Genomic DNA, 24,901 nt, shown 5'->3' with positions numbered 1-24,901 from the left:
CCCGCTTTGACAGTGCGGGCAGCCGGGTCTCCAACGGGGACTGTGCCCAGCCGGGAGCCGGTGAGGAGCCGGGATCAGCTCCTCCTGCAAGCCCGGAGAGCAGCAGCAAAGAAAGAGGATTTTCCGCCAGTCAACAACGAGAAGGCAAACCCGGCATCCCCCGGAGGAGCAGCATAATTAAGGTAAGAGCTCCTGCTCCTCCCCATCGGGGTCTTTTTCTCTGTGACAGAGGCAGGGAGATGCGGGCGATACATTGGGCTCACAGAGCCTTGGCTCTAGATGAAAGGACAGGCAGCTTTTTTCTTTCTCTTTTTTTCCTCCCCCCTGTGGCGAGGGGACTTGATTTTTCCTTTGTCAGAAGTGGACAACAGTGAGAGGATGGCTTTGTATACATCCACGCTTGGGGGTAGCAGGGCGTCGTGTTTTGAGGTTTATTAAAGTAGAAGGGTCTCACTCCTGTTAGGGAAGGTGAGAGAAACTAGCTGGCTTGTGACAAGACAACATGGGCACCAGCCTGGCAGGGAAAGACGTGAATTGCACAGTATGCTTGTTATTTGGGATGCACCTGTGCAGAGCAATTTAGTGGCTCCATTGGCTTGTGTGTGTGACAGGCACACAGCAGGTGATGAGAGATTCAGGCTCTCATTGGGCTGAGGGTGGGAGAAGGTATATAATAGGGAACATTCTTCTTGTTAAAAATGACAGCTCGTTTAGCAGTAGGCTGAGTTATACTTCACCTATAGAAACATCTTTATATGTAGCTCTGAATATTCTGAATGCTTATGTTTCAGCTTGAAAAGTAGGGGGAGCATCAGTGGTAGAATGTAGCTTGGGCAAAAAGGAATGGTTTTTTTAATACAATAATTTCTACAAAGACACTTGTTTTGGTTTTTTAAATCTGTGGTTCCTGAGATCTATATTGGGTTAGCTTTCCCAAGTCCAATGAAAATGCTGAGAGGACACAGAGAAATTGCTCCAATGGTATAACAGCTGTGAAATGAGGCGCAACTTCAAGTACTTAAGATCTGAGTTTAATCAAGATCAGCTAGATCTAAATTAAGCTAGATGTGTTGTCTTCTTAGATATTTATATGCTTCCAAAATCAGCTGTGGTAGGCTGACCTTGGCTGGATTCCAGACACCCACCAAAGCCACTCTATCACTCCCCTCCTCAGCTGGACAGGAAAGAGGAGGTAGAATAAAAGGCTGAGAGGCTTGTGGGTTGAGATAAGAACAGGGAGAGATCCCTCAGAAATTACTGTCAAGGACAAAACATGACAGTAATTTGTTAATTACAGTTAATTTGGGGAAATTAATTTATTACTAATCAAATCAGTATAGGATAATAAGAAATAAAACCAAATCTTCAAAGCACCTTCTCTTCATTCTGCCCCTCTCCTGTGGTGCAGGGGGATGTGGAATGAGGGTTGTGGTCAGTTCATTGCATATTTCTGCAGTTCCTTCCTCCTCAGAGGAGGACTCCTCACACTTTTACCTGCTCCAGGTATTGGGTCTCCTCCCATGGGAGGGACCATGAACTTCTATAGCCTGAGTCTTACAGACTGTAGCTCTTCATGAACTTCTCCAGTGTGGCTCCCCCATGGGGTCACAAATCCTTCCAGGAGCCCTCTCCAGGTTGGGTTTCCCACAGGGCTGCAGCCCTCTTCAGGCATCCAGCTCCTCTGCCATGGAGTCCTCCATGGGCTGCTAGGGGACAGCCTGTCCCACCCTGGTCTTCTCTGGGGGCTGCAGGGAAATCTCAGCTCCAGCACCTGGAGCACCTCCTCCCACCCCGTCACTGACCTTGGTGTCTGCAGTGTTGTTCACTTGTCTGTTGTCCCCCCCTTTCTCTGGCTGCAGTTGCTTCTGAGCAGTGTTTTTTCCCTCCCCTGTTAAGTCTGTTATCCCAGGAGCACTGCCGCAGTCACTGGTGGGGCCGGCTTGGCCATCTGGGAGCTGGCTGGCGTTGGTTGTGTTGGTCACAGGTGAAGCCACTGGCAGCTTCTCACAGAAGCCACCCTTGTAGCCCCCCTGCTACCCAAATCTTGTCATGCAAACCCAAGAGACATTCCAGCCCTTATCGTTAAAATCCACATCCATCATACAATCTTCACAAATGTCAGTCGCATCAACAAAAAAGAATTCCCCATGCCAAAATCAAAAACAACACCAAACAAAACACACGCAATTCACCACAGCTAGAACATAAATTTCACACAATCAGTCCATGTTTTACCCATTACCTCTGTTCTGTTGCTTGGATCGAAAAATGTGTAGAATATCAAGAATATCAATGCACAATAGTGTATTGAAAGTTGTGTTACCGTCTCCTGGGCCTTGCTGTAAAAACCAAGGGGAGAGCAAGGGCAGTGAGCAGTGAACACATTTGACGGGCTGTACCCACCCTTCCTGTTTGAGCAGCGATGCTGGGCATGTGTGTGTGTGTGCTAAAGAAATCATAACAATGGACAGGGGGCAGCTGAGCTCGGTATTGGAATAATTTCATATTTGCTGGATTTATTGGTGATTTTTTTTACAGGTCTGATACTTCTTAACAGTTTCTTGTTTCTTCTGAGGTAGCCCAAGAAAGACAGTAGTGTTGTTTGCAGTGTATATCATGCTGTTCTACTACTTTGTAGTGTATGATTTAATTATGCCGCAACCTTCTGCCTCTCTGGGGACCAAGCAAGGTCACAGTACCTAGGGATTTGTGATATATTAAGATCAAGAGGCATGAGATAAGGAAATAGGTTTTGAATTACATTTCATGGATACCCGAGTCAAGGTTCTTAGTTTCTACAGCAATGATAGCACTTTGGAATACAAAATTATTCAACTTTCTGCTCTTACTGCTGCTGAATACCATTTTGCAGATGTGAGCAGTAATCTGTGCAGCAGCCAAGAACTGATTACTAAAACTTTCTGTTATTATTTGAATAATTATCTCAGGTGGAAAAATGTGGCAACACTGCATTTAAAGTTATGTGGTCCATATTTATTTTAGATATGACTATTTTAATACTTCTGGGAAAAATCACTTGTCTAAATATATTCTGATTATGATTTTGCCTGCTTAGTTCAGTGGTTCAGGTGGTTTTCGTCCAGGCGTGTTGGTGCCTGGTTTTCGCTATGAAACTTTATGGAATATCTGGCATGGGTAGTAAACCTGAAGGTGCTTCTTGCCTTCTCTTGTAGAGCAGAAGTCTGTAAAGAATGGGAAAAAGTAAGATGTAATATGTTTTGGAAAGTGTTCCTGGAGTGTTAATAGCTTATAACTGCTCTTAAAGAAGATACAAAGTGACCTTAAGGAACAGGTCTGTTCCATACAGATGTAGATTTCATACATTCATGCAAAACATGAAAAAATTGATTGCCTTTGTTGAACCAAATTTGAGGACGAGGGACTACATTCATGCAAAAGATGGCTTTGTAGTTGATCTGTAAAATGCACCTTTATGGACTATCTAATACTTAAATGTTGTGTCTGCCAATTACTGTGTAGGTGCTTGGGTCACAAATGGAAATTTGACATTTGAATAATAGTTCTAGTTCAGATTAAATTCTTTAGAACCACATGTTTGTGCATGAAAATCAGGAGTGCAGATCTGTGTTTTATTTTGGTTTCAGTCTGTGCTTCCATTGGCTGTCTATTTTCATAACTCTGAGAAGAGCAGTTGCTGCCTTTTTCCCTTTCCTTTCTTACTTGCAGTATCTGTTCCCTTTTTCCAGTAGCTCCATATTTTTTCCATCTTATTTCTTTTGTGCACCTGCTAATTTTGACTTTGTCTTTCTCGTTTGGTATAAGATGATTTACCCTTCGAGGCTGAGGTGTCACCTAGGATGATGACAGGTGCTGCAGCTGCTATTACTGGAAAAAGCAACGCAGTCTTTATACATAGTAGTTTACTTGGCCTTTCACTCTCATGTGTCAGCTGTGTTTAGGCTGAAAGGATTCAATTGAATTTGTAGCAATTTGTGTTGAATTTGTAGCAATTTTTATGGAATCACCTATTTTATTGATTGCCTTTGTTGAACAAAATTTGAGGGCTGAGGACTGTATACATGTGTTTATAGAGACTTTTTCACTTTCTATTTCTTATTCTCTGTATTTATGAGATTCTGATTTTTCAAGAGGCAATAGTGATGATACATTGTGCATCCATGGGATTAAGACTCTTGGATACCTGACTTGTGAACTAATTTATATACCACTTGTTTGTATGTAGTGAGTTTGGGGTGACTGTTTTGTTTTTCCATAATATTTTCCTTGGTGCAGCTAGCTGTGGTTTCCTATTATGTAATTTCCTACAACATTTCCTATAATATTCTGTGAAATTAATTTACATCTTGCAGTTCAAAGTGGGTTTAAGCATCCTGTGAACTTTTCTTAGCTTCTCTGACAGTTGGCAGTGAGCTTGCTTTATTTTTGTGTGAGGTTACTCCACGCCTTTCTTAAAGAGACTTTGAGGTGGTAGGCGTTTGAGAATCTTTCAGGCAGCAAGTGACTTGTGGTGTATGGGTATGTTTCCTCAGAGCTGCCTGCTTCCAGGGGTGTCCAATAAATGCTTACAGAACCTCATGGTTTCCCAAAGCTATAGACCTAGACAGGAAGAGATCCATGGGGATAAATATGTCTTTATTAGGAGACAGGTTGCAGTAATAAAATGAGAAGAGATACACTTAGAAGAGACTGCAGTTATTTAGGAAGGCATCAGTGAAAAACATGTGGAGAAAGGTGGCTTTAGCATTCTGTGAGCGGGAGTGTTTTTATCAACATGTGTGTGGAAGCAAAGTTCAGGGTTTTTTTTTGCATATACCAATACTGATCTCAGTGTCAATAAATTTCTTGGCTGATAACTTAAACAAATTTGCTTCTTTCCTTTTTGCTTATGTGTCTAAACTCAAGCTTTCATTCTGTAAAGTCATGTACTTGCTGAGCATTGTAAACTTCTATGTTTCAAAGCCTGTAAGAAGAGAGGAACCAAATTTAGCAGGTAGATACTCTGGGGTATAATTTTCAGCAGAGCTTTGCTTTGAAACTAAACATATCCGTGTCTTTCTATGACAGGGGATTTGGACAGCATGTACATCAAGATCTTCTTTCTTGTTAGAGTGCCAGAATATGTTGCTAACTTGTTCAGTCTTCTGTGATCTCTAGTTCATACTGTAAACCCATTTGTATCAGGTGTGAAAAATATGAAATATGGAAAATGTTGTACAGTGTTTTTTACAACTATGATTGTTTTAAAGGCTTTGATATAAACTCTTTTGCATTCATGGTAAGCTCCAATGTAGCATTTGCAGTGGAATTAGGTTCTCTGCAGTCCAAAATTATCTTAGCCACAATGTTTACAAGTCTTCATGGAGGCCCAGGAATAGGTCATACATATTTGACTTCCATCTGAAAGAATATTGAGGAATTAGGCTGCTGGACACAGTTTAAAGTATATGAAATTACCTGATTTTCAATCATTTTTCATATTGCAAAGAAACCTGTATAATGATGCAAGTAAATTTGATTTGGCCCAAAGATGCTAAGGTTCCTTAAGTTCAAAGAAAACAGCCATGGAGAGGAAAGAAGGAAACAACATATTTGGTTTACTCGCGCCCTTCCCCTTGGAAACAAAATGCGACAGTATCAGCTGAATTCCTTCTGGTTACAGAAGATCTTTGAAAGAAGGACATGGATGTCCCAGCAGTAGAAGATATTTTGCCTAGAGCACATGTGCTAATTGACACCAAAACTGACAGCACAAAAAAAAGGCATATATTTAGAAAAGAAGGCTGTGATAGTTGAGCTCCCCCTACATCTCACCCTGGACAGCCATTCAACTATGCAGCCAAAGTGTCAGCTTCTCCGAGAGGCAATTTCTGGATTTGTTTTTGTTTGTTTCTTAGCTTTTTCTTTTTGTTTTAATGCAGATCTGTCCTATCTCTCTGGTTTGTCAGTATGATAGACCTGAATAGCTACTTGCAGCTCCATGAGTCCTGCAGCTGTCTTTTAGAAGGTGCTGTCTCTGTGATTTGTTGGACTCTCAGCTAGATTATAGAAGATTACCAGCACCTATCCATATTTGTATTCCTTCTCCATCTTCTACTATTGATTTTGTACTGGCTTCATATTTTTTTAAAAATTGAATATTTTAAAAATAATATTTAACATGATAAAGAGCATATCCTCTGTGATACAAAAGCTGTATACCTGAAGTATTTCATAGAGTATCACATATACATTAGACTATGTATCAGGCAGTTTCCTACTTGTTAACTGTGACACTGTTGGTCACAGCCACTGAGTGGGTATGTTGTGCAATGTATTTTATTTGCATGAGTAGTTTCTGTAGACCACAGTAATCACAATTTTATTTGGAGATATGCAACACATTAAAAAAAGTTGTTTGTAGAAATGTATACATGAGGATACTGCCTTTATGTGATTTAGTTAGTTTATATACTATAGTCCATGAAGAGAAGTACTTTTTCCAAAAGCTGACTTGAAGCAGGCTCTTAATTTGGATGAATCTAGCTTCTCTGACTTTTCTTCTGGAAGAGCTTATCTGTCTATTTCTCTTGACTGAGTAAAGAGCTTGGCTAGTGTGAATAATAACTCCTTCACCCCCTTTGCCCACAAAACCTTAGATTATCCACAAAACATGTTCAGTCTGTTCAGTGGTGAAAAATTGATTAATGGAATTAAAAATCATTATGAATACCTGATGAGATTTTTACTGATGCCTATTATCAGGCTTGATCAGTGGCACGACTAGTTTAGCCTATTTTTAAACTAGGAATTAGAGCAGTGGTGTCCTGCCCATGGCTCACAAATAATACACTGTGCTCACATGATTTGACTACATTCATGGAAGATTAAAAGAATTTAAACAGAGACTGACAGGGCAAATTAATAGTGTAATTTCCCAGCCTTTGCTGGTGCATGGGTAATATTACCATCAATCCTTGTATTATTTGCACTGACTCTGTTAGGAAAAACCCTTATATAAAATTCACCAATTATTAATCTCTAAGGGCCAAATGCATTTGGAACACATAATATTAGTACATGGATTCGAAATTATTTATCTTTTCACACAAACGTGGGATTATGGTCAAAATTTATATGTGTAAATATAAACAGACTAACAGGTCAATTTTGGGGGAGAAAAGGTATATAATAATTTATGTATTATATACTCAGAAGAGGAAATTATAAAAATGTGATAAAAATCAGCAATGTATATGTATTGAAGAAGTTTAAAAATTGGGCTGGAAGAGATCTCAAGAGGTTAGTCTACTCTGCTCCACTGCTCTGCTACAGGATCAACTGTTAATAAATTTCAGTATGATGCTTTTGTCTTTTAATCACCTTTTCATTATGATCCTTCTATGCAGGCTGCTGCCTGATTGTTCCTCTTTGTAATGGGCAAAAGGAATCATCTGCAAAAAGCTTGCACTTGTCCTACTAACTGCATTCTAATTATTTCAGATTATACCTTCAATTTGCCAGGTTCTTTCTAGTTTTATCTTACCTTCTAACATACATGTAGCTCTTCTACCTTCAGGTAATCATCCTGTTTTAATGATGCTGTCATTTTATCGTATGTGGTATGTGATCTTTTTTTCTGCTGTTGTTGTTAAGTGATTGTAAACTTTGGTACAAGATCAAATTATATATTCCATGGTTAAAATAAAAATTGGTTATGTGTATTCTTTACCACTTTTAAATAGAGCAATATGTTTTAGAATCTAGTTAAAAAATACAATTTATGAGAAAACATTGTTCCTTCTAAATATATTAAAATAATTGTTGGTAAGTACAAATTGATGATATTATTATTATTATTACTGGATTGCAGCATTGGCACAAAAAGGGCCCTTTGGAAGGGGCTGGTTTGTTTGTCTTTAAGGAGAGTAAGTAGCCAGTGGCCTTCTTTCCTGTTTTTTCCCTGTTTTGCAGCTGTGTTTATGAAGAGTATTGTTACTGTTTTAGAGTGGATCTTCACATCTGGCGTGCCTTTGAAACAAGGGGCAGTGCCATGCTGCACTTGCTTTTCCCTGTTGTAGAAGACTGCACGAAGCAGTCCTTTGAAAGGATTGTTGCCCATCCTTTTGACTGCAGTACATCTCTTAATATCTGCTTAAGTGGCTTCTTTTCCAGAGCTGTGTGTACAGACTCACCTGTCCCTTGTTTCTGAAGAGGAACATCCCTGATTCACTCACCTGTTCCCTCCCAGACCACAAAACACGAATGGTCAAAACATTGAAGTGTGCATTAGAGTGAGTGACTGGAAATTGGCAATACTGAGGCTCACAGTGTTTCCTGGTGCAGCCTTGGGAAAGTGAAATAGCTGTGATTCATTTCTGCCTCTCTTGGGACTCCTTCTAATGTCTATTGGCCTTTTGGAGTAAGTAATAAAATATCCCTGAGTACTTCAGATTGTATACCATGCTCAGGGATCTTTTCAGATACCAAATATTCACATTCTGGAAATAAGTGCAGGCAGACAGGAACTACCTTTAAACAAACAAACCAACTCCTTTTCAGAATAGCAGCTGACAGTTTTATCAACTGAACAATAAAAAATAGCAAGATATTAAGCAGGATTTCAAAATTAAGTCTAAAAATCTTTAACAAAAGAAACTTGTTTAGGTATTTCATTTTGGTATAAGAGATTGGTACCTTACAAGTATATAGCAGATAATTAATATTATGCCTGTTAGTGTAATGACTAATGTCCTAATGTCCTAATGCCTTTGCTAGAGTTGATTAAAATGGTTTGATATTTCCTTTAAATTATGAGATAATCAGTATTGCAGAATACTGCTGCTTTTTTTGGTAAAAAACATATCCACAGAATTTCCAAGATACTTTTATGGCCGAGTTTCTGTGATTATAACTTTCCCCCCCTATTTTTTTATATTTGTTTTTTTCTTCTTACCAGCATTATTATTTTGCTTACACTAAAAAAAACCCAGAGCATTATACAGCTCTGTGTGTGCTTTGATGTTTTAGCATCTGTGAATATATCCCCATCCTTTACTGCCCTTTTTACTGTAGGAGAGGAAGAATCACTGTGAAATTCTGCAGCAGTAGAGTGGTCTGCATGGGTTTTGTTTTGTGAAGTACCTCTTATGATGGAAAACCCAGGATGCTTTATATATTTAATTACCTAGTTCCTTGTGATAAAAGACTTTGACGTTTCCAAGTGTTTGCTCTAGCTGCGTTCCATAAAATTAAATGTAAATGGCTGCTTATTTAGAAAAATAGAATTTCTTTGCTTTGTATTACCAGAGTGTATTTGGACTAAAAGGACAGGAATTCAACTTGTGTTGAAGCTTTCGTTTTCTTTCCTATTGTTGGGGGTTTTAGGATAGGCAGTTATTTACTGATTTTAAGTAACTCCTCTGAACAGTACAGGAACACACACAAAAAAAAGGCAAGACAGTGACTTTGTATACTCTACCATGCTTCTTTGTTTAGTAAACTTAAAGCAGACTGAATCTCTTTCATGTACCTATTGTAGCAAATGTTAGTTTCTGAGTTGCTGAAATAATACTTACATTATTGCAATGTTCACGTTTACAATGTAAATACATACATAAGGCAGGAAAAACTCAATAATAGTTGGAAATAAATTACTTCAGGAAATGGCTTGAATCAACTGAGATGTATTTTGTTGTTTACAGAGAATGGTCCCTAAATAATGATTTTTTTGAGATATGTTGATGGCAGTTTGTTGCAAAAAGCCGGGGTTAATTTTAGAGTTCAAGGCTAATATTTATGTGAAATGAGAATGTATTTAGGCATGGCACATTACTACCACATAGTGGAGAAAGCTAGATCAGACATGAGTAGTTTGTGAGTCCCTGTAGTAATAGGTTTCCTTGGTTTTGAAGACCCCCCCCCCCCCCAATCAAGGACTTTACATGGCTTATTGGATGTACTACATTTGTTAAAACCAAGTGTGCTTGAACTTTTCGTTGTTCTTCCCAGTTGTTGTAGTTGCAGAGATGTGTTTCACAAGCACTGTTTGAGGTTAGCACTTTTCAGCTTAAATAATGTGTTCCATGTGCTTCATGCTTGGTCCTTCTTCAGGGAGCAGCCAGCCTGGTCTGGAATCTGCTCTGAGAGTGGTGGTGTAGTGGGAAGGCGCTGAAGGCTTTCAGTTGTTATAAGAATTACCTTTTGGTATTTTGTAGGTTTAGAAAGATGCTGTGGAATTGATTGTGTTGTTGATCCTGCTTGGCCTGGATCCGGTTTGTGTCTGTCACCTCATATGTTGTGTCACCCTGCCTGCTTGTCCCTCCTCTTCTTGGCTCTCTCTGCATCCTTCATACAGCTTGGCCTTCCTGCTTCAGCAGTAACAGCCTGGCCACACTCTGCTTTTTGTCTGGAACAGCTGCTGGAGAACCTTTTATTCCTGGCGAAGGGCTGGAGCAGAGCAGAACTCCGTGTGCTCTGTGCAGTCCTTGGTGTCTGCCTGTGAGTCCCAGCAAAGGAGTGATGAAAGGGGAGTGCAGAGCCCGGGGCAGGGTGCTCAACCTTCACACTGGGTTGGAGTCCCACAGGCTTTGGGGCTTGAACCTGTGTGTAATGAAAGCTGGCTGCACAGTTTGGGCTAAATGCATCTGTTTCCCCCAGCCTTCAAAAGCTCCCAGCCCTTGTGAATTTTAAGGATGGCTACCTGGGTCAGGCTGAAAAGTCCATTTGGCTCATGATGTTGCCTCCAACAGGAAGAATGGAAAAAGCCTCCTTTCCTGACATCTACTTCCAGCCTTGAGTGATCTGGAGCTAAGGCACATTTAATCCTTACAGGTGATTTTTTCTCCCCCAATTAATTGTCAAAGGCCAGTTTGACTGTTGGCAGCTTTTAACATCCTATGGCAGTTTCTTAACTAAATGTTGTGTGAAGAAGTCCTCTTTTCCCCTCTCTTTGTTTTTTCTTTGCATGGTTTTACTAGGCAGCTATTTACTTGTTTACCAGGTATCCCCTGGTTCTTATGTTAGAACAACACTTTCTCTTTTCCATAAAGGAGCTGAGAGGCGTTCCTCACATTTGCTTTATGTATTTTTTTTTTCTGGGCTAAAAAAATCTTAATGTTTTAGTTGTTCCACCTATTGAAGCTTTTCTGTGCCTTTTTTTTTTTATTCTGGTGCTCTTTTATATATATTTTTCCTTCCATTTTATTAATTTTTTGCAGTGCAGGACTAAAATGGTATTCCAAATATGTGCCAGTCAAATGTTTAGATCCACTATAACAACTGTAACATAATGATGGTTTAGCAATATTGTGATACTAAATTGGACTTTAATTTATTTATTTTTAGTGTTGTCATCATCAAATATTTAAATGGTATCACTGCTGCTAATTGGCAGTGGAAGAGTGCTGTTAAAACCTTTTGCTAAATATTTAAAACCTTCTTTTTAAAGAATTGTGTAAGAAGGGCAATGCTGCTGCTGATACTTCTGTTGGAAGAGGCTGCCATTAACATCTTTGCAGGAGACAGTTGTTCTGTTAGAAGTATTTTGAAGTGTTACAAAGTCTTTTCATGGTGCTGGTGACAGCATTGCTGATTAGCACACGAGCTTCTAGCTGTGGTTGACTTTCAAGGTTCTTGTCCAGCACTCACAGTAATGGATTTTTTTTATTCAAGCTTTTTTTTCTTTTGCTTTATAATGTCTGGGGCTCTTCAGAATGCCTGTGTTAGAGTCCAGAAGAGTCAAGAAGGCATTTTTATTCTTTAGAAAACTCACACAAAGCATAGCAATGAGATCTGATAGCTTCCTGAAAATAGAGCATCTAAAGTTTTGCTTCAGAGAATTATTCAACTGAGGATTAAAAAGATTATTAAATACAGTAAGCAATGAAGGACAAAGATAACTAGAAGTTTGTGTCCCACAAGATTGATACAACAACGTTATCTTGGAAGGAAATCCCAACACTGTTACTTGTCTATCTTTTTCCTTTGAGGAGGCAAACTGGTTTTTCTTTCCCTTCTTCTTTACTTGCTCACTACTGAGAAGGAAAGTAATCCCTATTAGCCTGCTCCTTCTCAGTTGGGCTGCTCTGTTGACACATACCTTGGTTACCCCTGAATTCCTGCAGATTTTTGAATCCTCCTGCTTTTGTGTGACCATTTTGTGACAAGAGTCCAATGTCTGACTCATAATTTCTGAGCATCCCTGTCAGCAGCATTATCTTGGCGCAATTAAGTCTCAAAGCTTCAGGTAATTCTTCTGCTTGTTCTAAAATGTCTACTTATGTGCTATTTTTCTTCTGTGTGTGACATGCACTCACAGTAGCAAGAATAGAACATGACATGCATTTTCATTGTTTTACGTGTGGAAATTAATATTTCTTTCCATAAATATTGAACTTAACCTCCAAAAATAGTAGTTTAGGAGTTCTTGCCTTGCTGGGAGAAATGTCACCATTTTTTGTCCTGAGAATTGCTGATGAATTTTTATACTAGTTGGAAATCATAGCTCAGGTATGTACTTTCAGTGGGTTCAGCTGCAGAAAATATATTTTTTTTTCTTCTACATCTAATGCCAAATTCAACCCAGTCCTTAGTGGATATATAAAGTTCACTATAATCATTTGAGTGCCTTGTGATTAAAGCTTTGGCCAATAAAAATGATTTACAAGATTAACCATTTGCCATATACCTGAGAATCTTGAATTAATTTTATTTTTAAGAAAAGATTCTAATGTTTAGATTTATAATACGGTCTGCAAACTGTTTCTTCATGTATTGGAAGTATTCTGAAGTGAGTTTAGTGAATTACTGAATTCATTTCAGGTCTTTCTCAGTTTTTCTGGTGAATTTAGTAAAATTACATTAAGGAATGCCATCAACTAAATGCATCTTTTGCTGGGAAAAACCTGTCACCTGGTGATTTAACCTAGTGCCTGATTATCCACCATCACAGAGACTTTATGTAAATCTGCTCAGTGTACTTTATCAAATGGTGCCTTTGGCTGAGATGATGGAGAAAGAAGATTTTTCTGATGCATTCTTTTAAAATACAGCATAGCTGATAGATGTTTAAGTTTTTGTGTGAAATAAATACAAATAAAACTTTTTTTAGTATAAAAGACAAATTAAGAGCACTATTATGGTTTTTCCTGTTTGGTTCAGAGCCTCACTCCTAGCTGCCGTGTCACTGCATTTTGAAAGAATCAAAATGAATTGTGATAAAAGCTGCTCCCTACTTTTTTTTTTCCTTACTATTTAAAATATTTAGAATACGGTTCTGTATTCTAGAAATGTACACCTTCTTATAACCTTTTCTTATTGTAAATGTCTCATCTACTCACAATAGTTAGTGGGAATAAGTCGTGGGCTTCTGCTGAAAACTTCTGGTGGCTGCTTTTTTCATAAGCCAGGTGGGCTTTTGTATTTGCTTCTCTATTCCAGGATTTTTCAAAAATGTAATACAGACTGAACTCTAGGTCCAGGAAATCTTATGTAATTGTTAACAATGTAGTTACATAAACCTTCCTCTTTTTACTTGCTTAGGAGACTTTGGTAACAAACTTCTGGGAGTCCCTGCAGCACAATGTAAATTGTGTTGGTCTTGCACTGATCAGGTGCTTCTACAGTTAAAGATTCTTAAAATGCTGTTGTTGACAGACAAAACTTCAGAAAAAAAGAGCAAGGCCTCAATTCAAAGCTCTCAATTTGTTATACTAGAAAGGATGAAAAAAGCTCTGTATTATTTCAGGCCAAGAACTTGGCAGGAATTTAAATCTGAGTCCAAGGTTCCTGAAACCAGAGGCATGAGAATGCAAGCAGGTTGCAGGGGAAATACAATGATTTCACAGGCAGCTGAGGTATCAGTCATAGTCACAATGTTTAAAGGAGTTACTTGGAAAATGTAGTATTCCATATGATAACACACAGAAAGAGCTATGTTAGGTGTGGATTATGTTCCTTGTTGCTAAGTAGGGCAGTTTTTGAAAGCTGGTGAAAAAAAGAATGGATTTTTGGTTGTAGGTCAGGATGGGTTTTATGCAAAGAATAGCATGACTGAAGGAGGCAAAATATTTTTGAGTCTTTTTCCTACAACTTTGGTAGCAAGCTCATAGTTTTCAGATTTCAGCTCTGTACAGCCTTGTGGAAAGCCTGCATTTACTAGTATTTTGCAGTGGTGGTTTTTTTTTTTTCCTGTGGAATGTCAGTTAATTTCTTGCTGGAAAGTGTTTTGGGAGATCTTATTGTGAAAGGTGCTGTTGAGCAGCAGCAAAATCCCTCTGTGGCTTGTCAAATCATCTTGCAGCGCTACAGTGTATGAAATGAAAGTGACATTTCTTAACCCTCTTTCTGGAAATATGGTTCTTTTAATGACAGTTCTTAGTTTATAAGGATTCTTTTTTAATATAGACAGAATAAAGTTTGTGTCTAATATTTTTGTTTTGTTACTACCCTGTTTTTAATAAAAGTTATGGTCATCTCAGAGAGCGGGCTTCTTCCAGTGGGAAAACAAAACAAGACTGCCATTCTTGCACCTGCTATGTTGAGAAAAGGGAGAGAGGCAACACTTTAGAGAAAATAAAAAATGTTTGAACTTGTATCTTGCATTATACTACTGCTAAGAAATGTTCTCATCCAGCTGTGTTGAGATCACTCAGGAGAACTCTCTTCTCTCTGTCTGTGGTCATTCTGTGCCTTACATTAGCTGCAGTTCTGTGAGGCACAAATTGTGCTGCTTAAAACTTCATTTCCATCTCTGTTGTCTTTGTAGCTTGCCAAACTCATTACTTGTTTTAAATAAGCAATGAAAAGCCATTTCTTCTTGCCTCCAGGAAATCTTTGTTTTAATGTAATTTGTTACTGTAAAACACAATAAGAAATGTACTAAAACTCTAGGAGACTTTGAACCAAACTGTTCCTGAAAATTGTTCTTATTTCACATTATGCCTTCTCTTTCAGTATTCACAATAGATGACAGGGAGAAGGTGACACCTGCTAGAATTTTATAACACTGTTTTGCTTACATGTAAAAATGCAGAACCAACCCCTCCCTCCTCCCCAAAACAGAAACCCCACATTTTAAGCTGTACCTTGAAAAATGTTGGAGTTTATGGGCACCTTTTCTCCTGTTCCTTGCCCAAATTATTTTGGAATTCTTTACTGAAGATACTTGTTATACTTAGATGTTATAAGCTGTTTTTCTTCAGTTATTGCAAAGCTTCTCAGGTCTGAGACATTTGTTTTTCACTTGTATATCATAGAGAAACAAGATGTCAGAAATCTATGTAAGGGGCAGAAGCGTCATTGAGAAAATCTTTCCTAACAAATGCTTCGGGAAGAAATGCGGCAGTTTTCCAAGCAGAGAAAATAAGCAAATGATGCAGAAAGCTGACTTTTAAGGTGGCATAATGTAAATCCTTCACTTTTAATTCTGTCCATGTTACCCTTTTGGTTTTTTTGTGATTTTGGGGTTTTATGTTTTTGGGGTTTTTTGTGTGTGTGAGACTGGAAGGTCTCTTGTCTGGCCTGAGTGTTATGCGAGTTCTAGTAATTGACCTGTGTTGGTAGTGAAGAACAACAAAAAGAATAATTTTATTTATCTCTACTGCAGCATTATTTCATTATATGTGGTTCTTGATTTTGTAGCATGTATATTCACTGTGTATCAATGTTTTTGAAACATTTTCTTTTTTCTTTAAAGGTAGTTGCATAAGGTGGTGTTATTTTCTTGGGTCAAACTTGTAAGCTTATCCTATTTAGCTTGATGGGCAGCATTAATTGAATAGACTAGTTTTAGTTTGGTGGATATATATTTATATATATGTAAAGGGGAAGATGAATTTACCAGAAAGACAAAATACTCAGTTTAGTATGAATTAATCAGAATTGTAATTTTCATTATGTTTTTTCCTGATTCATAGGAATGTTCTTGCTTCATAGGGTTCATTGGAAGAGCCAGATGTGGGAATAGAACAGAATTCCCTTGCATTTAAAATTGTCAATATAAGCTTAAAAGCAGAGATATTTAAACTATTCCTTATTTAATTTGAGACTAATTAAAAATAGTTACTTTTTGGGGTTTATTTGATGGCTTGGGGCTTATTAAGTACACAGGAAGAGAATGTTGTATTGCTGTGGTATTCCTAATGGACCAAGCAGCATCTGGTCCATTGTGATACCAGTTTGCTGTTCCAATAAGTAAAAAACCATGCAACAAAGCAGGTCACAGCCTTAAGGGAGAGTGCTTATTTAAAGGAAAGAGAGAAAGTTACAGAATACTGAAATTTCACATCTTTTGCGCTCAAGTTCTTTAACATTTCATTTTCCTTTACACTTTCAAACAGGCAAGGATAAAGGAAATGGAAAGTATCTCAAAACTACCCTTGAGCTACAAGAGGGAGTGGTTTTAAACTAAAAAGAGAAGAGATGTAGATAAGATGCTAGAAATAAATTCTTTATTCTGAAGGTGGTGAGGCATTGGAACAGGTTGCCCAGAGAAGTTGTGGGTGCCCCATCCCCCCAGAAGTGTTCAAGGCTGGTCTGGAGGGGTCTTTGAGCAACCTGGTCTAGTGAGTGGCATCCCTTCCAATAATGGGGAAAGGGAGGATTGGAACTAGGTGGTCTTTAGGGTCCCTTCCATTGTCAGCCATTCTGTGATTCTGTATTCCTCCTGGGCCATCCACAAAGGTGGTTACTAGGATTGTTGCCATGATTTGCTGCAAAGGCTGTCTATGCAAGTTCCTCAGTAAAACACTTCCATCCAGCTTGTGTTACTCTTGGAAAACAAAAGGTGGGTGTTGGAAGTTCCTAAACTGGTAGTCATGAGCTCTCTGTTCATTGGTGTGTTGTGAAGCAGGCACGACAGTGCAACAATCTCCATAGCCTGAAATGGATCAGAGAATAAATTTAAAACTGGAATATAAATTAAAGTCAAACACACAAATAAACAAATTCCTAAATACACATATTTTCATAAGCTGTGTGAAGTCTTCTGTTAAGAATGGCCTTTTCACATCTAGCCCATCATCCTGTCTCCAGTGGGCCTGCAGGGTGCTTGGATGCAGGCTCTGAAGCATGCAAGGAGGCCAAAGCTGAGGGCTGTCTAGGCAAAGGATAAGCAAGAAGACAGAATAAACTGATGTGTGTGCCCACTAAATAGATACTAGATGGGGAAATTCTGCTTAGAAGAGTACAAGGAATGCAGATGCATGGTTTGGTAAAGGCTGAACTCTCAATAACTGAGAAAGGTAACTCAGTGCTGAATGTCCAGGCTTCAGCGTCCCTGATCCTCTAGCACTGGGAAGGACAAGGTAACAAAGTATCACACTGGAGCCCCTCTGGCAACCCAGGTGCTTCCCAGTGGGGTCACCTAGAGGATATGGTCACACTGGGACCAGTACAGCCATCCCTCAGTGCTGGCTTTGCCTCCTGGCTGTTTGGTCCTGGAGCTGTTGACTGCAGGGGATGTGTTGGCAGCACAGGGATGCTGGGTGAGAGCTGCAGCAGGCAGCCAAGCATCCCCCTATGCAACCCCATCACCTGTGGGGGTGAGAGGCCTCAGGGAGCTGCCCAGGTGCTGGAACAGCCCATCAAGCTCAGCCATGTGTGGAAGCAAGGACAGCAGCCCCTGTTGTCTCAGAAGCCTCAGAGTGCACAAAGCAGGAGACAGGCAGTGAAGTGCTTTGACTTTTCATTATTGAAGTTCATTGTTTCCCCCTGCCCTGCTTTTTGCAGGGTGAAGTGAAAGGATGAACTAATCTGTATTATTATCCCTCAATATTGACCTAGTAGTTTTCAGTGACCTATTGCTCAAGGGTTCTTTGAGTGAGCAATGGTATTGTCATATTTAGTATCTAATTTAAAGGGTAGGTTTTGCTCCCATTTTTCCCCCAGTTTCTTTTTCAGCCCTGTACGCTTTGGCATCTGTAGCACAACCTGTGGCTCAGAGTTTTGTATCTTGGATGTCCTGGTGAGGAATAGGTACCCACTCTTCTCTGTTTTGAATCTACCACCTGCTCATTTCATTTGATGTGTCTTTATTCTTTTTATAGGGAGAGATGGTGAGAAATCATTCCTTATTGTTCTTTGTTTTTCTTTGTATTCTGATGCCAATTCTGCTCTCCTATAAAGTAGTCAGGTATGATATATAGATTAAAAGATTTCTTAGGAGTTTGCATCTTATTTGAAACATAACAGCTGTCCCATCTACTTGGAAAGAATTTAAATCTTTTATTAATGATGTGCTGTGTCCTTCAGCCTCTCTTTCCTCAGTATGTGAAAGTAGATTGGTCACACCTGAAATCTCAATGCATATGGATCTTGTGATATGTTTTGATAGAGTTAGTTCATCTGATTTAACTGTGAGGCACCTCTCATGGATAGCAGAACACTGTACACTAACAACTTGTTTTGACTTGATGAACTTTTATGCTGGCAATAATTTCCCAGTGGTAGTCTTCATTAGCTGGAGTTTCTGAAACATCTGTCACATCAACGTCCTCATTTAAGTTTTGGCATTCCCGTTTCTCCATCTTGTTTGTATACTTTTTTAAATGTCTCTGTTCTGTTTTATCTTCTGTCTCTATTGAAGTCTAGTCACTTTCTATCCTCTCTCATTTTTGAGTATATAGTGTTAGTGTGGTTATTCCACAAAGGATTCATAAACTGTGAGCTATTGGAGCTATTGAATCCTTCACAGCTTTTCTCAGGTGTTAAAATTTTAAAGGTCACAGGAAAGTATTGAATTAAATCACTGACACTGTTCTTTTTTGGTTTAGAGGAAGCCTTCTTCTAGCATGTGCTCACTCTTTTTTTTCCAATTTCTGCAAATCTACTTGGAATTATTCTTCCCAGAACTGGCCTCTCTCAGGAGATAGTATTTTACTTATTCTCCTCCCCTTCCATTCACCTCTTTCACCCATATAAGAAAAAAGCCCTTAGCTCTGAAAATGATTGGAACAATTTGATGACTTGTGTGTGTGGGAGAGAGGAAAGTTATTTTCTTCATTCTTGATGCCTTTTTCTCTTTCTGAGGAGTTCAAGCTGGCCTTTTGTTAACAGAAATTGCTTGCTGCTTGAATCCATTAGCAAAGTTCTTACATTGAACTTAAAATACCCATGGCAATCTCATGGTGGGTACTGAAATTATTCCTTCACACTCAGCAGAAGTGGGAAATGTGGTGGGTACGAGAGGGGAAAATGAGCAGAAAATCTTTGGTGGTTCTCCATAGTGTTTAGCAGTAACTGATGGGAATTGATAAAATCCAGTTGATTTGGAGAGTCCTTAGCAGGTCAATCTGAATTATTTGGAACTGAAGAATGTTCTGCAGAGGTGACAGTCCTCAGTGTTCATCCCTAAAAACTGAGGCTGCAAGAGAAGTTTTCCTCCACAACTCCAGATAAGGATTTAGACTTTATTGCTGCCATATATTTATTATTGATTGAACAAAAGAAGAGATAAGAACTATTTATAGTATTTTTGTGCTTTTTTAACACCAGTATTTTTTTTTAATTGTAAATTTAAGTTAAAACACGGAATTAAACACAAACCCCAGAATTGTAAGTAAGATGACCTTGTCAATCTGGTTGCTTATAATGACAGTTTCTGCCTGGAGGATTCTTAGGAGTTACAGTTTTGTTTTCAAGTGAGAATTTTTTTGTTACTTTTGATACTAGTTGGATGCTTTGAATCCCAGTCTATGTCAAGAACTTTGGGAGAGCCCTCCTTTTCTCCCAAGGGAAATACAGAGAATGGATAGTCCATCAGAAGATTGTTGGACATGTTTTCTGTCTAGAGCACTAGGATTATAGAGATAATTTGGAAGTAGGATCTAGAAAAAGCAATCTGGACTGTGGCTGGTTAGATTAAACAAATGGTAGCTTCTGTGGTACTGAGAAAAAAAAATGGAAATGCTTTGGCAACACAGCTGTTGAACAACATGGTAAAATGACTCCTAACTTAAGGATCTAAAATTATTTCCCTGACTTATAGAAATATATAAAGGTTACTGAGAAAGTAATGAGAAGAAATTGAAGAAATTGAGTTGGTAAGTTTTCTTAGATACTTACCCATTTTGTTATTTCTCTACATAATTTTTCTTGGCTGTTTTTTCTCCATGTTTCTTTTTCTCTATATATATTGGTATTTTAAATATAAGAGGAGAGTTTTATTAATCCCAAGAAGATGCCAGTGATGATCCTTTTAGCAGAAGACAGGGTCGGAAAGGATCTTAAACTTACCACGAGTAGTGGGTTGGTTGACCTTGGAGGGCAGCCAAGCACCCACACAGTTGCTCACTTGCCTGCCTGTCCCATGGCTACAAAAGCAAAAAACCTGCTGGTTTAAGATAAAGACAGTGTAACAAGTGAAAAAAAGAGGAAGGAAAAACAAGTGATGCAAAGGAAATTACTTTTTACCTTCTATAAGCATCTTGGCTCTCAGCAGTCAGACCTTTCCTTTCTGCTGCCTGAATTTGGTGGCTGAGCACGAGGTTATACAGTGTGTAATACCCCTTTGACCAGCTCATGTCATTTCTTCTGACTCTTTTCCCTCCCAGTTTCTTGTCCACCCCTAGCCCTATTTGCTGGAATGGGGCCAGAGTGAGGGGGTGAAAAAGGAGCCCTAACTCTGTGTAGGCACTGTCCAGCAGCAGCCAAGGCATTGCTCTTATCCACACCCTTTTAAACACAGGTCCGAAACACAGCTCCATACAGGCTGTGCAGAAAATCAGCACTGTCAGCCAGACCATGGGTTTCCCGTATTCCAGGGTGGAATCATCAGAGTAAAACAAGTCCTTAAAATAAATACATGATTGTGTGGTCTGGAGTTTTTCTCTGCATATTTCAATTTGGTACGCTGATGTCTTTTAAATAAATCTCTTCTGGTGGTTTGATGTTGATGAGTGCAAGGAGTATGATAGATTTGTGATCAGAAACCTTTGTATGGCTACTATGGCTTGGAAAAGTGATTGCATGTAAATGCTCAATAGCTCCTCAGAGTACTTCATTTTTTAAGTATTACATACATTAATTAAAAATTTTGACTCAATCTGTCATAGAGATTGAATCATTGCAAAGCTGGCGCGGTGTGCAGGCCATCAAGCCTGGCTTTATAATGCTCTGTCCTCAAACTTCCCTGGCTGCTGCTAATGCCATTTTCTGTCTCTTCTACAGTCATAGATGCATCTCCCTGTCATTTTGCCAGTTCAGGAGAATGGCATTCATAATAAAATCTTGAGTCTGTCATGTATTTTCAGCCTTAACAAGAAAAAATCCCCAGATGTTGGTCATATGGAAAGGGGTATTTTCACTCCTCTCAGTGCCAGAGAGCTAAAATCTTCATGGATTTTCAAAGTACTAATTTTAATAATAGTAACAAAGGAAGACTTTGATCAGTTCTACATTTCATTTCACAATCTATCCAGTTCATCAAACTTCCTTATAACTTCAGAAATCATACCTCGGTTTTTAGGAATGTAGGTCAAAAAGTCTGATAAGATAATATTTTAATAACATTGTAAAACAATTGCTTCTGAACTATAAAAATTTGTCTTGAATTCTAAGAGGAAGTGCTATGCCTTGTAATCAAGAGTACTTATATTCGGGAAAAATAAGCTTATCTTTTACATAAAGACTGTTACACAGAAACTGTAAAGAAATGATCATAGTTATTGTTCCATTGTTCACGCTGATTTATATCCTCTATTATTATTATACAGCTTAGCAGGGGTTAGAGAAATGGGTCCTGGATTTTGTATCTCCCATTCTTCTTTTTCTGTGTGTAGATACTTACAACAGAACCTTAAGTTGACTGGTACTGAATTCCTTTGTGTATTTTAGTTTGCATAAAAGTTTGGTTTAGATGGTTGACTTGATATAACCTGTAGTTAAAACTGAAAGTTGTTATCTTTGTGTAAAAACAGCTAATGATTTTGATTCTCTTAGTTATTCTTCAGCCTGCATAGGTTTTTATAAAAGTATGATATGCTTATAGAAAATGAAAAGCTTGACTTGAAGTCTTTTCCTGTAACTTAACTACACTGGCACAAATAGGTGCAATTTTATAGGTGAATTGTTTTGAATTAAATGAGAGATACACCAAGTGCTAAATTAGCATTAATTGAATTGGCATACATCTATAACTACTTTCTGTAGCCATCAGAATATTGCCAGCCAAAGTGCTCTTTAGTTGACACACGAATACATATTGTACACTCTCTGCTTAATGTTTCTTTGAATATTTTACAAAACAAGGCAGTGCTAATTTTACCTCTGTTTTGTTACAGAGCTCAGTGTGTGAGTGCCCTTAGCATGTCAGGCTCTTCTTGTGGTTTTGTGCAAAACAAATGGAGGAATGGGAATGCCCTTTTGCCTGTTCTTGCACTTTGGTTTGCTGTGCAGTGCCCTGGCTTTGCTGAATGGGTGATGAGCTGAAACAGTTCATTTGGGAGGCTCGAAAAGCAGACGGCCAGGAAGGCAGCTGGACACTGAGCTGTTACCGATGGAAAAGTGCATTCCCGAGCCTGGCACAGCCAAAAATCTCTCTGAATGCTGTCTGAAACATTAGGCAGGAAAGGTTAAAAAGAAGCACAGTAATAATACTGGAAACAGGAGAAAGCAGTGCGAGACAGTGTTGGATTTCTCCTCTGGCCAGTTTTCTTTCTTGCTGCAGTAGTGGTAGGAGGACAGGATGTGAGCTGCAGACTGTGGTTCATTCACGCCACACAGAAGCTGCAGAGAGAGGAGTGCTGAGCTATCAAACAAGTTTTGATCAGCTGTCTCTAAAATGACAGATAGTTGGGTTTTTTGTTTGTTCATTGTTAGGAAAAGTTCTTTACTCCTACTAGGTTCTATTAAACTTGGTATCTTCAAACTGGAAAAGAAAAACGGCTCTTGTTTTAAGATTTGGGAACAGAGCAGTATTGTTAATGCTGGAACCAAGGACATTACACTGTTAACAACAATACTTTGAAGTTGGAATTTTTATCATGTATGTCCTTGGCGTTTTTACAGTCACTCCTTAGTTGTTGTAATTTAACATCTAAAACTTGCCAAAGTTAAAGGCTGTGGGAAGAGCATGGTTCTTAATTAGCATCCATTTAGAAGTTAGGGAACAGCAATGGGGGGAAAAATTCACTTTGCAGAATCTAATATTTCTTCTGGATTCTAATGCTTGTATGTGTTACTATGTTCTTAGTCTTTGAGGTATAAAATAGTGTTGGGTTTTTTTTAAATGCTTGGAAGCTTAAAAATAGAAAAAGATTGCATTTAATAGATGAAGGTAGAAAGGATTTGTGAGATATTGTTGCATGTTACACAGCCAGCTGTGTGGGTTTTTTTGGTGGAGTGCTGTAATGAAGACAAGCCTTTACTTATATTGCACTTTGCACTCACTAAAGCAAAAGTAAGCAGCTGTTATATGGCTCAGTGTTAAACATATTAGTGCAAGGGTCATACCAGTAAAAGCAAAAAATTAACTTCTGGTGTGGTGTATGAGAATTTTTGCTCATGCTGTTCTGAATATAAGATCTGACCTGAAAGGTAGTGTTTGCTAATTTTAAGCAGTGAGATAATCATCACACTTTTCTGCATTGCCCCCAAAGATGTGACTGTGAGTAGCTGTCTCCCCCCTACTTCATTAAGCTTACCTGTGGAAGGAGCCTTTTCTCTAGATTCTGAGGTCAGCTGAACAGCGCTGTTTTTTTGACTTGTAGTCAGAAACAATAAAAAAATTGCAGATAAGCTTCAGTACTTTGTTGAAAAAAATGACATGACCAAAACCATTTCTCTGAGTTGCAGGAGTATATAGTTTGAAGATACCTGAAATTAAAAATATAACTTTTCCATTTCTTTTCAACTTTTATCAGACTGGTTGTAGTATTTAGACAAGGAACAGTATGTAAAAACACAGTAAAATGATAGCAAAATCATGCAAGCTTGAAAATAGATAATTGATTCTTAGGTTGCTTGGATATAATTAATAAAGACAAGATTGCAGAAATACACAAATGGAATGACCACTTTCAGAATCTTTTTGTATAAAGATTTGTACTCCTGCAGAGACAGTAGCAGGCCACAGCAGCCTAATTTGGTCTGCGTATTGTTTTCTGGTCTTGATCACAGTATAACTATACCTTTTGAAAGGAGTAAGAGAAGGAGACTTTATTTGGAGATGTACTCAGTTAAGATGCAGATGTTTAAAACTACTGATTATTAATGATAATTTTTTTAATGCTATTAATAATAGTTCAAATCCTTATTCCAAGGAGTAAGAATGAAAATAGCTCTGTATTTTCATGTCTAAATGTGCCTGCACACCATTCTGAGGCTAGTGCATTTACCTTTCAAGGGACTTGTGTGCTGGGGAAGGAGAATTATCTCTGTCCTGAGGACATAGTTTCTTGAGATTGAGTTTTCTTTCCACTGCTGCTGTTTTTTTTTTTTTAATGTGGAAAGTGGCCCAAAGGTGATAGGTTAGTCACCATGTGAAACGTTGCTCACAAGTCACCACTTCCTTTCCTCTTAACCCTCTTTTCCTTGTGAGGCTTCTTCAGGCTGCCTTTGCCTTTTCCTTGAGTTTCATGATCTTGTGGATCAAGCAGAACTTTTCAGTCTATATCAACTGGCACAAAATCCAGTCTTAATTTCTTAAAATCAATCAAACAAAAACCATACAGAAGTAATGTGGTTTTTGCCTTCTTCTTCACCAGTGCTGATTGTTCTCCTCTGGTTGCCCTCGTTATGCTACTTTCTACAGTGATACAATACCCTGTTGTTTCCCTCGCTTCTCTGTGCATCATTTTCCTTTTATTTGTGCTTTCCCTAGGTCCTACCTGGTGTTATCCTAGTTCCCTAGTTTTATCCCAGTGGGACACCCTCAAAGACTCTTACCTTGCTAATTGTAAATGCTGACTTATTCCCTCTGTGC

The 24,901-nt window shown here is 38.5% G+C and overlaps 1 protein-coding gene across 1 annotated transcript in view; it reads left to right on the top strand.

The window, feature by feature from the left end:
• The first annotated feature begins 6 nt into the window (after positions 1-6).
• The window catches only part of PLCL2 (phospholipase C like 2), a 98,469-nt gene continuing 73,574 nt past the window's right edge, over positions 7-24,901 (top strand). The window contains exon 1 of the mRNA XM_005421717.3: positions 7-182. The gene's annotated coding sequence lies outside the window, so the exon portion shown is untranslated. The remainder of the gene's footprint in view (positions 183-24,901) is intronic.

Source organism: Geospiza fortis, unplaced genomic scaffold, assembly GCF_000277835.1.
Source record: "Geospiza fortis unplaced genomic scaffold, GeoFor_1.0 scaffold95, whole genome shotgun sequence".
Taxonomy (NCBI): domain Eukaryota; kingdom Metazoa; phylum Chordata; class Aves; order Passeriformes; family Thraupidae; genus Geospiza; species Geospiza fortis.
The sequence above is the reverse complement of the archived record's forward strand: the minus strand, read 5'-3'. Positions and strand labels throughout refer to the sequence as shown.